The 12,366-nt window shown below is 34.3% G+C and overlaps 1 long non-coding RNA gene across 2 annotated transcripts; it reads left to right on the forward strand.

Annotated features, from left to right (window-relative positions):
* Positions 1–404: 404 nt before the first annotated feature.
* On the forward strand, positions 405–5,900 carry LOC126736272 (uncharacterized). 2 transcript variants are annotated; one of them, XR_007660646.1, is made up of 2 exons: positions 405–664; positions 5,574–5,900. It is a non-coding gene; the product is annotated as an uncharacterized LOC126736272 (long non-coding RNA). The 2 variants fall into 2 exon arrangements; XR_007660647.1 differs by lacking the exon at positions 405–664 and adding an exon at positions 4,133–5,122.
* The last annotated feature ends 6,466 nt before the right edge of the window (positions 5,901–12,366 follow it).

The following is a 12,366-nucleotide window of genomic DNA, read 5'->3' on the forward strand; positions in this document are numbered from 1 at the left end:
TCGAATGACGTCATGTTTAACAGCTGTCAGAGTCTAAATATTAGCTATACCTTTCATCGGTATTGCATTCGTTTTGAAGGTTAACCTAAACTATGAAAACACCTATTTGTCTAAGTTTTCAAAACGTTTTGAGTCTAAATCCAATTTCATACATTTTTAGGATCCGATCTAGATCGTAACAAAATACAAATTAATTTCGCCCTGAAAACGTTTATAATGTGATCATTATCAATACATCAATCTTTCCGACTCCGACGATTAAGAGACTGCCACAGTAATTATTTTCTTTATCCCAATGCCGATAATGTAAACACTCTCGGCTGAGGATCCAGCGTATTTAATATTCGGCACTTCTTTTATTTTTGTATAATACAGTGATTTATTTGTTCTATAGTTTTTGTAAAATGATCTTTAAAAAAGTATAATGGCAGTTCCCTTCTAATCTTTGTTAGAAACAGTCGTTTTAAAAATATAATTCGTGTTTTATTGAAAGGGGTATTTTATTTAAATAATAGCACCTCGACCTACGACGGTCTACATCAGAAGTGGTTGAATAAACATTGAGCCGGTGTTTTGTTCGGGCAAGTGACCAAGAACTTTAATAAAATGGGCAAAAAACGGTCGAGACGAGATCGGTCTTCATCGTCGTCTACTAGTTCAGTGTGTAGTTGTTCAAGTGATAGAAAGCATAAAAGAAAAGTGCACGAAAAGAAACACAAAAAGGTCCATACCAGCCGAAAAACTGTAAGTTATAGACCCCCACGTCAATATTTTGAACAGCCATCCACAGAAACAAGTTTAACTTCAAAAATCTATCGATATTATTGATTGGATAGAAATTGTCCAATATAGTGCCAAAACATATAAGTGGTCCGACAGTATTACGATCTTCTAAGCCTTAAACAAACTAAAAGGCACTGCAAAACTATGGTACGATAGTTACATAGAAAATGAGCTGGGATGGTCTCGGTTTACTTGGGCAAAATAGAAAGATATTTTAATTTCTACTTTTCAGTCAAAAAGAGATGCTTTTAAACTTTTAATGAACATTTTTAACCATAAACCTACTGAGGGCTGCTCATTATATGATTTTTACTTGAAACATTTATCTATAATTAACAAATTCTGATTCTGATAAAATTTCTTAAATTTGTGGAGCAATCGGGGACGATAACATAACCTCAGCTGTTGAAGCCTCTAATATGTCCGATATTAATACATTAGGTGCATATCTCAAAAACAAATTGTATGTTTCGTCGCCTGTAAGTAAAATCGAAATCGCTGGCAGTTCAAAAACTAAGCAAAATTTCCAAAAATTTGATTTTAAAAATAAAATAAATTTTCTACCCTCTACAAGTAAACAAAATGCAGAAAAAGAAAAATCTATGTTGTGTGTAGCCTGTGGTAAAAATGGCCATAGTCGCCTAACTTGTCGTCATAAACAATAAACATGTAATTTCTGTAATATTAAGGGTCATATTGAAGCAAACTGTTAAAAAAAAATAATACAACAAACCCCAAGCTAAGTCAGTTAGCTGAAAACAATAAACCCCAAAAATCTTATATTACTAGTAACACTTCTACAAAGGTTAATCTTATTACAAACGCAGAGCCTCATACAAAAATTTACAAAAAAAAAATTATTAATAAAAATGAATATGAAGGATTTATTGATTTTGGTAGTGAATGTTCGCTCATAAAAAAATCATTATTTGATTTATTTAATCTGAAGGTTCACAATCTTGAAAATCGGTTAATTAATAAATAAAAATAAAACGAAATATAGTTAAAATTCGTTAATAATAAATAAAACGAAAATCTTGTTTATTACAGAATTGATAATTTCCTTCATTTTGAAAATAAAGAAAATATTCCTGAGTGGCTCAAAAATATAAATATTAATTCTAAAATTTCATTAAATAATGAAAATGAAATATCCAATCTTTTATTAAATTATAAAATTTATTTGTATAAAATTTGAGTCACTAAACGTAATCGAAAAAGCTCATTCAGTCTCACTTTCTAACGAATTAACAACAGAAAAACCAGTAACCCATAGGCCTTATCGTTGCAGTGAGCAAAATAAAATAATATTGAGAAATATTATTAGAGAATTACTTGATGCTGGTATTATTAGATACAGTAAATCACCTTACTCAAGTCCGGCATTGCTAGTAAATAAGAAAAATGGGGAAAAGAGATTGGTTGTAGATTATAGATCTTTAAATAAAATCACAGTTAAAAATAAATTTCCCATGCCAATTATTGAAGAAATAATTGATAATTTATCAGAGTATAAATATTTTACAAGTTTAGATTTGGCTTCGGGGTATCATCAGATCCCTATGAGTCACGAATCTATTCCTTACACAGCTTTTGCAACACCCGAAGGACATTACGAATACTTGAGAGTCCCTTTTGGACTATGTAATGCTCCTTCGGTGTTTCAACAGTTTATGAATGAAATATTTTCTCCTCTTCATTGCTATAAGGTGGTACCATATTTAGATGATCTGCTGATCACCTCCAAAACAATTTATGAAGGTGTTGAAATTTTGAGAAAAGTACTAGAAATTGTTAAAAAATTATGGTTCAACTATTAAATTAAAAAAGTCTTTCTTTTTGCTAGAAAAACTTAATTATTTAGGTTATGAAATAAGTTTTAATAAAATATCACCCTCTGATTCAAAAATACTTTCGGTTTCAAACTTTCCTTATCCCAAAAGTCAACATCAATTAAGACAATTTCTAGGCTTGGTGGGATACTTTCGCAAATTTATTAAAGACTTTGCTCGTATATCAGCACCTTTAACAAAGTTGTTAAAGAAAAATTCAAAATGGTCTTGGACTCAGAGCCATTCAAAAATTGTAGATAGTTTAAAAGAACAAATAACTTCAAAGCCGATCTTGGCACTTTTTAATCCGCAATTACCCATAATAGTTTATACGGATGCTAGTAGGAATGGATTTGCTGGTATCCTCGTGCAAAAAGAAAATGGCCTTGAACACCCTGTAGCATTTTTCAATAAGCAAACAATTGACTCTCTAAAAACTATCATTCCTTTGAGCTAGAGCTATTAGCAATCGTTAAAACTCTTGAAAAATTTCGATTTTATCTAATGGGAAATGAATTTACTATATTTTCGGACTGCAACGCAGTTAAAAATGCCTGGAATAAACAAACAATTATTCCACGCATTGCGCGTTGGATTCTTTTTCTTCGAGACTTTAATTTTCAAATGTGTCATAAATTAGGTTCTCAAATGTATCCCGGAAAATGTAAAAATCCTTCATGAGTGCCCCAAGGGAAAGAATCTTGACCTATTAGAGAAGATGGAGATCACAAGGGCAAAAAGGAGTCCTGTACTGTCTTGTGTGAATGATGTTTTTACCTTCGAACCGCATTTAATTTTCAACAATATTTATCACGACCTGGATAGCACGTAAGTTAAGCGCTTGCCTACGAACCCGATGGTCGCTGGTTCATTTCTCGACCAAGTCATATTTCACTTTTTATTTTTTATTTTATTTTTTGCTTTTTTTCCGTTCTCCCGTTCAACTTAACCTCACTCTGCTTGTTTTGTTTACTTTTATTTTATTTAGTTTTGACACTGAAATTAATATGAACGTCAACATTATTTTTATTTTGTATGTATTTTTTTTGGTTTTAACTTGAATGTTTGTGGTGTTAATCCAACAGCTTTACTGGTAAGTCAAATCTCTATATTGTAATTTGTGTCTATGCATTGTTGTTTTTGTACTAGGGTTGCTTTCTATTTTCTTTTAGATCTGACGATGCCTTGGGGCGAAACACGTGTAATCATTTTTTAAAAAATAAACATCTTTTGAGACCATTGACTTAAGTTAATACAAAACAAGTACAGCTTATAACAGAAAATGATTATTTACGAGAGGCACAAGACTCTGATAATGACATAAAAGAAATTAAAGAAATTTTATCAAGCGGTGACAATGAAAATAAAAAAGAAATTTTTGATCATTTTGATCTCCGAGGAAACAAGTTATTTCGAATAACTCTATTCGGTCTCAGAATAGTAGTCCCCAAACTACGTACGTGGCAAATCGTTAAGGGTAATCATGACGATATTGGTCATTTTTCTTTTGATAAAACCATTGATAGAATCAAATGTTCATACTGGTTTCCCAAAATGAACCGATTTGTTAAGAAATATATCGGTGCTTATCTACACTGTCTCTATTATAAGGAACATAGCGGTAAACGACCAGGTTATCTTCATTCCATACCCAAGTATCCTAGGCCACACCACACTCTTCACAGAGACCACTTAGGTCCGTTTATAGAAATAGAAATTGGCAATAAATACCTTCTGGTGATTGTGGACGGATTCTCCAAGTTCACCTACATATATCCACTTCCAAATACCTCTTCAAAGGAAGTAATAGAAAAGTTGCAAAGACTTTTCTCAATCTTGGGTAACCCTAGACGCATAATCACTGATGCTGGATCTGCATTCACATCTAGTGAATTTAAAACATACATAGACAGAAAAGGAATTCGATAGTTCACAACAGCTGTGGGTACACCAAGAGGGAATGGACAGGTTGAACGGGCCAACAAAGTAATCTTAGATGCTCTTGCTGCTACAGGTGCAGATATTAACAAGAATCAATGGGATTTAAAAATCGAACAAGTTCAACATGGACTAAGCAGTACAAAACACCGAATTACTCAATACACGCCCTCAGAACTTCTTGTTTGGGTTTAATCTTAAAACTGACTGTGATCTACATGCCATATCTGACGAAGAACCTTTAGATGTCACTAAAAGTCGAAAAATAGCCGCCAAAAATCTGGATGAAAATCGAATGAAACAAAATCTAACATTCAACAAGAAAAGATCTCCACCTCAGTTCTTCTCAGTTGGGAACTTAGTGATGACAAAAGTTATTAGTTTTCCGGCCAATAACGAAAGTAAAAAGTTACTTCTAAAATTTAGAGGACCCTTTCGAATTATCGAGGTATTGCCGAATGATAGGTATCGTGTCAAAGAGGACATTCACACAGAAAGATCACAAAGACCTTACGAGGGAACAGTTTGCTTGGAAAACATCAAGCCGTTTGAAATTCAAAAAAGTTAAGGTAAATCCATAGTCATTCTTAATCGTAACTTGCTTAACACATCTTAGGCAAAACTGATCGCCATCTCAGGCAAAATTGATCGCCATCTCAGGCAAAACTGGTCGCCATCTTAGGCAAAATTGATCGCCATCTTAGGCAAAACTGATTGCCATCTTAGGTAAAACTGATCGCCATCTTAGGCAAAATTCATCGCCATCTCAGCCAATATTGATCGCCATCTTAGGCAAAATTGATCGCCATCTTAGGCAAAACTGATCGCCATCTTAGGCAAAACTGATCGCCAGCTCAGGCAAAACTTATCGCCATCTCAGGCAAAACTGATCGCCATTTCAAGTAAAATCGATTGCTCTCTCAAGTAAAGTTTATCATTATCTCAGACAAAAGTGATCGCCACCTCGGGCAAAAATTCTGGCAACCTCTTCTATTTATGTATGTAATTCTTCTTTTACAGAATCCTTACGAGGACGTAACGGCTGCAGGATGGCCGTGGGGTCATATCACCCAAGAACTATTATCAATAGATCAATCTTTCCGACTCCGACGATTAAGAGACCGCCACAGTAATTTTTTTCTTTATCCCAATGCCGATAATGTAAACACTCTCGGCTGAGGGTCCAGCGTATTTAATATTCAGCACTTCTTTTATTTTTGTATAATACAGTGATTTCTTGGTTCTATAGTTTTTGTAAAATGATCTTTAAAAAAGTATAATGGCAGTTCCCTTCTAATCTTTGTTAGAAACAGTCGTTTTAAAAATATAATTCGTGTTTTATTGAAAGGGGTGTTTTATTTAAATAATAGCACCTCGACCTACGACGGTCTACAATAAAGGGCAGGCGTTTGCCCAAGAGGAAATACAATAAACAAAAAAATTACTGGCGTAGATATAACCCCACTCATATTTTTTCCACAGAAATAAACACAAACTGATCAAAAATCAATTTAAAAAAATCTACGTGCAACCTCACCTTTACGTATTATTTCTAGGTAACCACAAAATAAATAATTTGTAATGCAATTTTTTAAACATGGATACTTTGTAATGGAACAAGCTTTATTTAGACATAATATATAATAATACATTATTATAAAAAAATTAAAAGGGGTATTTTTTTACGACACACACAACACTATTAGACAATTCTGTTTTGAAAAAAATAGCCCTGGCGGGGATCTAAATGAAGTATTAAAACATGATTTAAAAAAACAATTAAGGGTTTAGTTCTGTTATTTTATGCCTTATTAACGCATTACATTAAATTTAGTAAGTACAAGTAAAATAAATAAACAAGTTAAAAGAGTAATAAATATAAATTAGGTATATTTATTTATTTAAGGCTGTAGAAATTTTACATTTTTAATATTCTTTATATGAATTCAGTTTATTTAAACATGCATACTGAAATTGTCTTGCGGAATTTTGGAACTTAATGTCAAAGATTTTTATTGAAAACTTCTTGCAGTATTTAAACAAAGAACCTTATTTACAATGGTGTTATTTGCTGGAGGAGAAACGTGAGAAGTAGATTTATTTGTTGTAATAAAAGTTAAAGGAATATTTTCATAATTTAAGCTGGAATCGATTTTTATTACATGATTCGATTTTTGCTTATTGATGGTCTTCCTCTCCTCTCATTTTATTCGCGCCAAAGTTTTTCTTTGTGTTTTTCTTATTTTTCCTTTTCTTTACCTTCTTAGAACTTTTTCCATCCACTGGAACTAATGAGAAACGGCAATTGTTTGGTTGGACGTTTACCTTTTCGCTCTGGTGTGAAAAGGTGATTGCCACACTAAGCAATCAGCCAGTTTAGAGGTTGAAGATTGAGTTTGGTCAAGACTGTTACCTATTGCTAATTGGTCTATGTTAGGGGAGTCAATTTGCTCACGTGTCTTTTCTGGAGATTTTCTTTAGAATAAGTATATCATTACTATCCTCATTGCTTAAGTCTTTTAATGGGTTGGGATTATACTCTTGATCAGCCAATATTCTTGGCATATTATCAAGTTTATTTTCAGTAAATTGCTCTACTGTATCTTCAAAGAAATATTCAGTAGTGTCGTTAAGATCCTCTTGTTCTACTTCACCTATAGTTTTATCAGAAAAATTTGCTTATATATTTTTAGTAAAATTCCGTCACAGTCTTTGTTATTGTGAAGCTGTAACTAACAAAGTTTCAAACGTCCGACAATTTCATGGAACTCTTGATAAGTCAGAGACAGAGAAATTCCATTCTGATTTACGTCTTTTTTTGTCTGTGAGATTTGTTTTTGTTTTCCTAAACACTTGCTAAAATCAATGTTATTATCCCATGGAAATAATCCACAGGCTTTAACACTGTGAATTGCATTTTGCGAAATTGGAGCAAAGTATTGCTTACTCAATTATACTAATGGATCTTGTCTTATCTATTCCAAAACAGCATACTTCGAACTGGTTTTTAAAGACTTAAAACAGGACACATCGGCAGGCTGCACAATTTTTGTTGTATTCGGGTATAAAGCAATTAGAATTATTGACGGAATTGACTACTCTATTTTAAGAATTAAGGTAGTCAATATTGAAGAAAGTTCGGCCTTGCAGGTCAATGATATGATTGCCAAGTATACTGATAGAAAAAGGCGAGAATGTAATCTAATTGTACGTGGATTACCCGAGTGTACTGACCCTTCTCAAGATAAAAGCTGCCTGCGATTTTATAGGTAGTATTCTCCCAAATGCACCTCAAATAAGAGTCATAAAATTTTACGCCTTACTTTTAGTTCTAAAAACGATGTTATCAGAATCATAAAGAACAAGGACAATATAGGCAAATCTCCATACCCTACAACATTTATTAAACATGATCAGACCCCTATTGAGATTAAATAGTTGAACGACCTAAGAAGTGAACTCGATCGGCGCGTAAAAGATGGGGAGAAGAATTTAACAATTAAGTATATAAATAACAAACCCTCCATAGTAACCACTACCCAACCACAAAATGGATCTTCTAAAAGAAGCCTGTCCGACACTTTCAACCGAGCATAATGACTCCATGAGGACCAATTTTGAAGCATAGCAACCATTTTCTACTTTTGCAACATGGCGGAACATGGAACATGGCGAGCTTTGATAATATTGATTTTTTGGATTTCTCACATCAAAATGACCCAGATATAATATTTCTATCGGAAACCTGGCTTGTTAAACCTCCGCAAGCGACTTCTAATGCTTTTATTAATAATTATTATTGCTCTGTTTATTCAAATGCCATTAAAGAAAAATCAGTTGGGAGAGCTAGTGTCGGTCTAGCCATGTTTTTGACAAAAAGTCTGCATTTTAAGGTTCTAGATGCTTCGCCATGGTGGGTAATTGCACATGTAAGATCTCAGTAAATTGAATTGTTATTTTTAGGTATATATTTTAACAAAAAACATAACATTGCGCATACCTTAAATATTTTTTATATCTAACTAATGCAATGCTCAGAATTATATCCTAATAGTTTTCTAATTTGTGCAGGTGATTTTAATTGTCGTATTGCAAACGGTGTACAGCCTCCAGAAGAAATTTTTTTAGGGACCAACCTTTATAAACACGTTCAATTTGTTGATAATGTACTTGAAAAGAGGGGACGCTTTCTTATCGACTTTATGCATGAGAATTCTTTTATTTTATTAAATGGCAGATCTATTTCTGATAACCCGGTACAAATAACGTTCTCCAACAAAAATGGCAAAAGCACTATAGATTTAGCATGGATATCGAATTTACAGCTGCCTCTTATTCAGGATTTTGAAGTATTATGTCACGTAAGTTCACTTTCCAATTTTAATAAAACTTTTCGCCCCTAACACTAAAATAAATAGTAAACCATCTTCTATAGCTGCCAACCCAAGAATTACACCCGTTTTAAAGTGGGATTCCCAAGCTATAAGCAATTATAAAAATTTTATGCGATATTCCAACAGGCTAGTTTTTAATCCTAACTTAACTCTTTCATATAAAAACCTTTTAGCTGCAATTTGGGAGACTGCAGAAACATGCGAAATGGTAAGTCAACCTAATCTTAATTGTGCGCGCAAATTAAATAAAAACCGTAATGATAAATCCTGGTTTAACAACGTTTGTTTCTAAAAAAAGAAATTAAAAATGTTTCAAAACTATGCAAAGAAAATAATTTTTTTAAGCCTTTTCGGTCACAGCTCGCAGAGGCTAAAAAAACTATAAATACGGAACTAAGAGGAAAAAGTACGAATATAAAAGTTTTACTTCGCTTTCCAATACAAAATCTTCCAATGAATTTTGGCGCGCAGTCAGGCAGTTCAGATAAAATAAAAACTTTTGCGCCGTACCAACTAGATTATGGGAAATCTTCGATTTATCAATTAATAACCCCAAAATTGAATTACAGTATAACTTTTTTGATGCTAGACATCCACTTTTAGACCACGACATTTCGTAACAAAGTTTTTGAAATACACGAAGCTTTAAGCCGTTGCAAGAATGGCAAAAGTCCGGTCGAAGACGGTGTTCCATATGAATTTTTTAAGGCTTTACTTCCATCTGGATAACTTATTTAATTTTCTTTTTAACAAAATAATGGAATACCTTGTCGTTCCGCATAATTGTGGTCGCATTATCTTGACAATGCTCCATAAGAATGGCTCCGTTAATGATCCCAACAATGATCGCAGTATAGCTCTTGTTAATTGTATTGTGAAACTTTTCACAACGATAATTTTCAGAAGACTGGAGGTATGGTCATACGAGACCAAATGTATCCCTGAGTGTCAAAGTAGCTTTCGAAAGTCCAGAGGGTGCGCAGGCAACATTTTTACACTAATGATGTCTGCTCAATTGCATCTGCGTCTTAGAGGCCGAAAAGTTTATGCACTTTTTATTGATTTTAAAAAAGCCTTTGACTCCCTTTCACACGACCTATTGTGGGAGAAACTTTACACATTTGGGCTGTCAGCATCAGTTATTTCTATTATAAAGTCGCTATGCGATTGTGCCAGTTTTAGGGTAAAAAGTAGCAATGAGCTTACCAGGGAGCTTCTGGTGTCAGGAGGAGTTCTACAGGGAGAATCTTTGAGCCCCTTTTTATTTTCACTATTTTTAAGTGACTTTGAACTATTTTTTCGGGGTCGGGGACTGGATGGTATTGATATTGACAGTATTTCTGACATCCTTGCTTTACTGTACTGCGATGATGCAGTTATTCTGTCCAACTCTGAAGTCGATATGAAGCGAAAATTGCTGGCTCTTGAAGATTACACACATGAAAACGGACTTGCTGCCAATTTAAATAAAACCAGAATTATGATCGTATCTAGGGGAGGTGGCTGTCGAGCTAATCAAGATTTTAAATATGAGGGCGAAAAGTGGAGATAACAAAGAAGTATGTTTACCTGGGGGCATCTTTTACCTCTTTATCATTATTTGACGTTATAGTGTGAACACCGCACTTAAAGGTAAACAAGCTATTAGAGTTGTTCGCGGTTTTATGGCCAAGTCTACCTATTCCAGTTGGTCGGCAAAGATAATTCTCTGTAATTCACTTGTTCTGAGTGTCTTGCTTAATAATGCTGCAATTTGGAGTTTGCGTTACATTGAGGTTTTGGAACGTGTACAGGTCAAAAAGTTGTTTTATCTGCCTGCTAATACGCCTGACAGCATTGTGCGCCTAGAATTTGGTGTAACATACCTTTCTTTAACTATTTTTAAATTAGCTATTAATTGGCTAATCAAACTTTTATCTATGAAACCCTCCAGTTATCCACAGATCTGCTATAAAAGACAGCTGGAACTTGAAAACCCAGGCCCTTCCTATAATTGGATTCAGCAAGTAAAGAATTTATTTTTTTCAAAAATTGATTTTGGCATGCCATTTATATCATTAACGAGTACCTACCTAAAGAATAATAAAGTGTTGTTGTTGGATAAATTTAAATAGGTTTGTGTTCAAAAAGACCTTGAATTTGTATCTGCTTCAGCATTTCCTCTCTTTTATAGCTGTTTTTAAAACGTTCAAATGCCAAAAAACTATTTACAATTTAAGAGAATTTCTTTTAAGTATTTAAAGTTTCTTTGCCAGGTCAGGACTGCCAATTGCCGTTTTTTTTAAGGCTACTTTCGATGGATGTTCTTACTCTATAAATCTTTGATACTTTGTCAGGTCTTTGTTAGCAGTCGCCTTGCTTTAGAGACGCCTGAGAGTGCTGGGAGATTTGTTTTTTGCTAAGACCGAGACAAGGTTCGGGGTCTACGAAGGGATTAACGGAACCTTGCCTTGCCAGTTCGTCGGCCCGCTTATTGCCCTCAACACCTTGGTGTCCTGAGACCCACCTCAGTCTCACTTCCTTGTGTGCTGCAAGCCTTTCCAATGCGTCTCTGCATTCCTGAAATAGCGCTGAGCTGGCCCTGATGGGTTTCTGAATCACCTTGAGGGCAGCTTGACTATCGGAGTAGATGCAAATCCCCCCGTTACCTTCCAATGCCTCTCTTTGGTTCGCTACTTCGAATGTAGCAAACACCTCCGCTTGGAAAACTGTGGTGTGTTTCGCTAGCGGGAAGGATTCCCCTGTGTTCGTTTTCATCCTGTATACTCCGGCTCCGGCTGCATACTTTGGTATGTCAAATGTCTATTCTATAGTGTGATACATTATTTTAAGAGGCATATAATTTACCACGTAATGGTGTATAAAAAATTTAAGTTGATAGACTTATAAACGCTACGGGTCTAAAAAGAAGTTTAAAAAATAATCGATTTAATCAGTTCACAGAATTTATTTTGTAAGTGCTCAAAATATGCTCCGTTACTCGCGAGACAGTAATAAAGACCGTTTTGAAATTCCTCATAAACATTGGTAACCATTCAACTAATATCTCGGCGTTCGCGAAACACAGAATGTTTCTGTGTTCATCTGCGTTCGCGTTCTTTTTAAATACCCCCAAAGGAAAAAATCTAGTTGTGTTAAGTCTGGCGACCGTCCGGGCATTTCAATTGCACCACGCCTGCCAATCCACATCCCTGCTAACTGTCTATTAAGCCACTCTCAAACTATCAAAGCGTAATGCGAGGGAGCTCCATCTTGTTAATAATACAAATCATGATTTCGATTAGTATCCCAATACCAATGTCCTCCACACAAAAATATTTGGACTCAGTGACCATTTATTACCATACATTCTTACTGGTAAATTGCTTCAACTTGCATCAATTTTTGGCGAAGTAAGAAATTTTTTTGCCATTTAAAAT

Source organism: Anthonomus grandis, chromosome 5, assembly GCF_022605725.1.
Source record: "Anthonomus grandis grandis chromosome 5, icAntGran1.3, whole genome shotgun sequence".
In the NCBI taxonomy this organism is placed as follows: domain Eukaryota; kingdom Metazoa; phylum Arthropoda; class Insecta; order Coleoptera; family Curculionidae; genus Anthonomus; species Anthonomus grandis.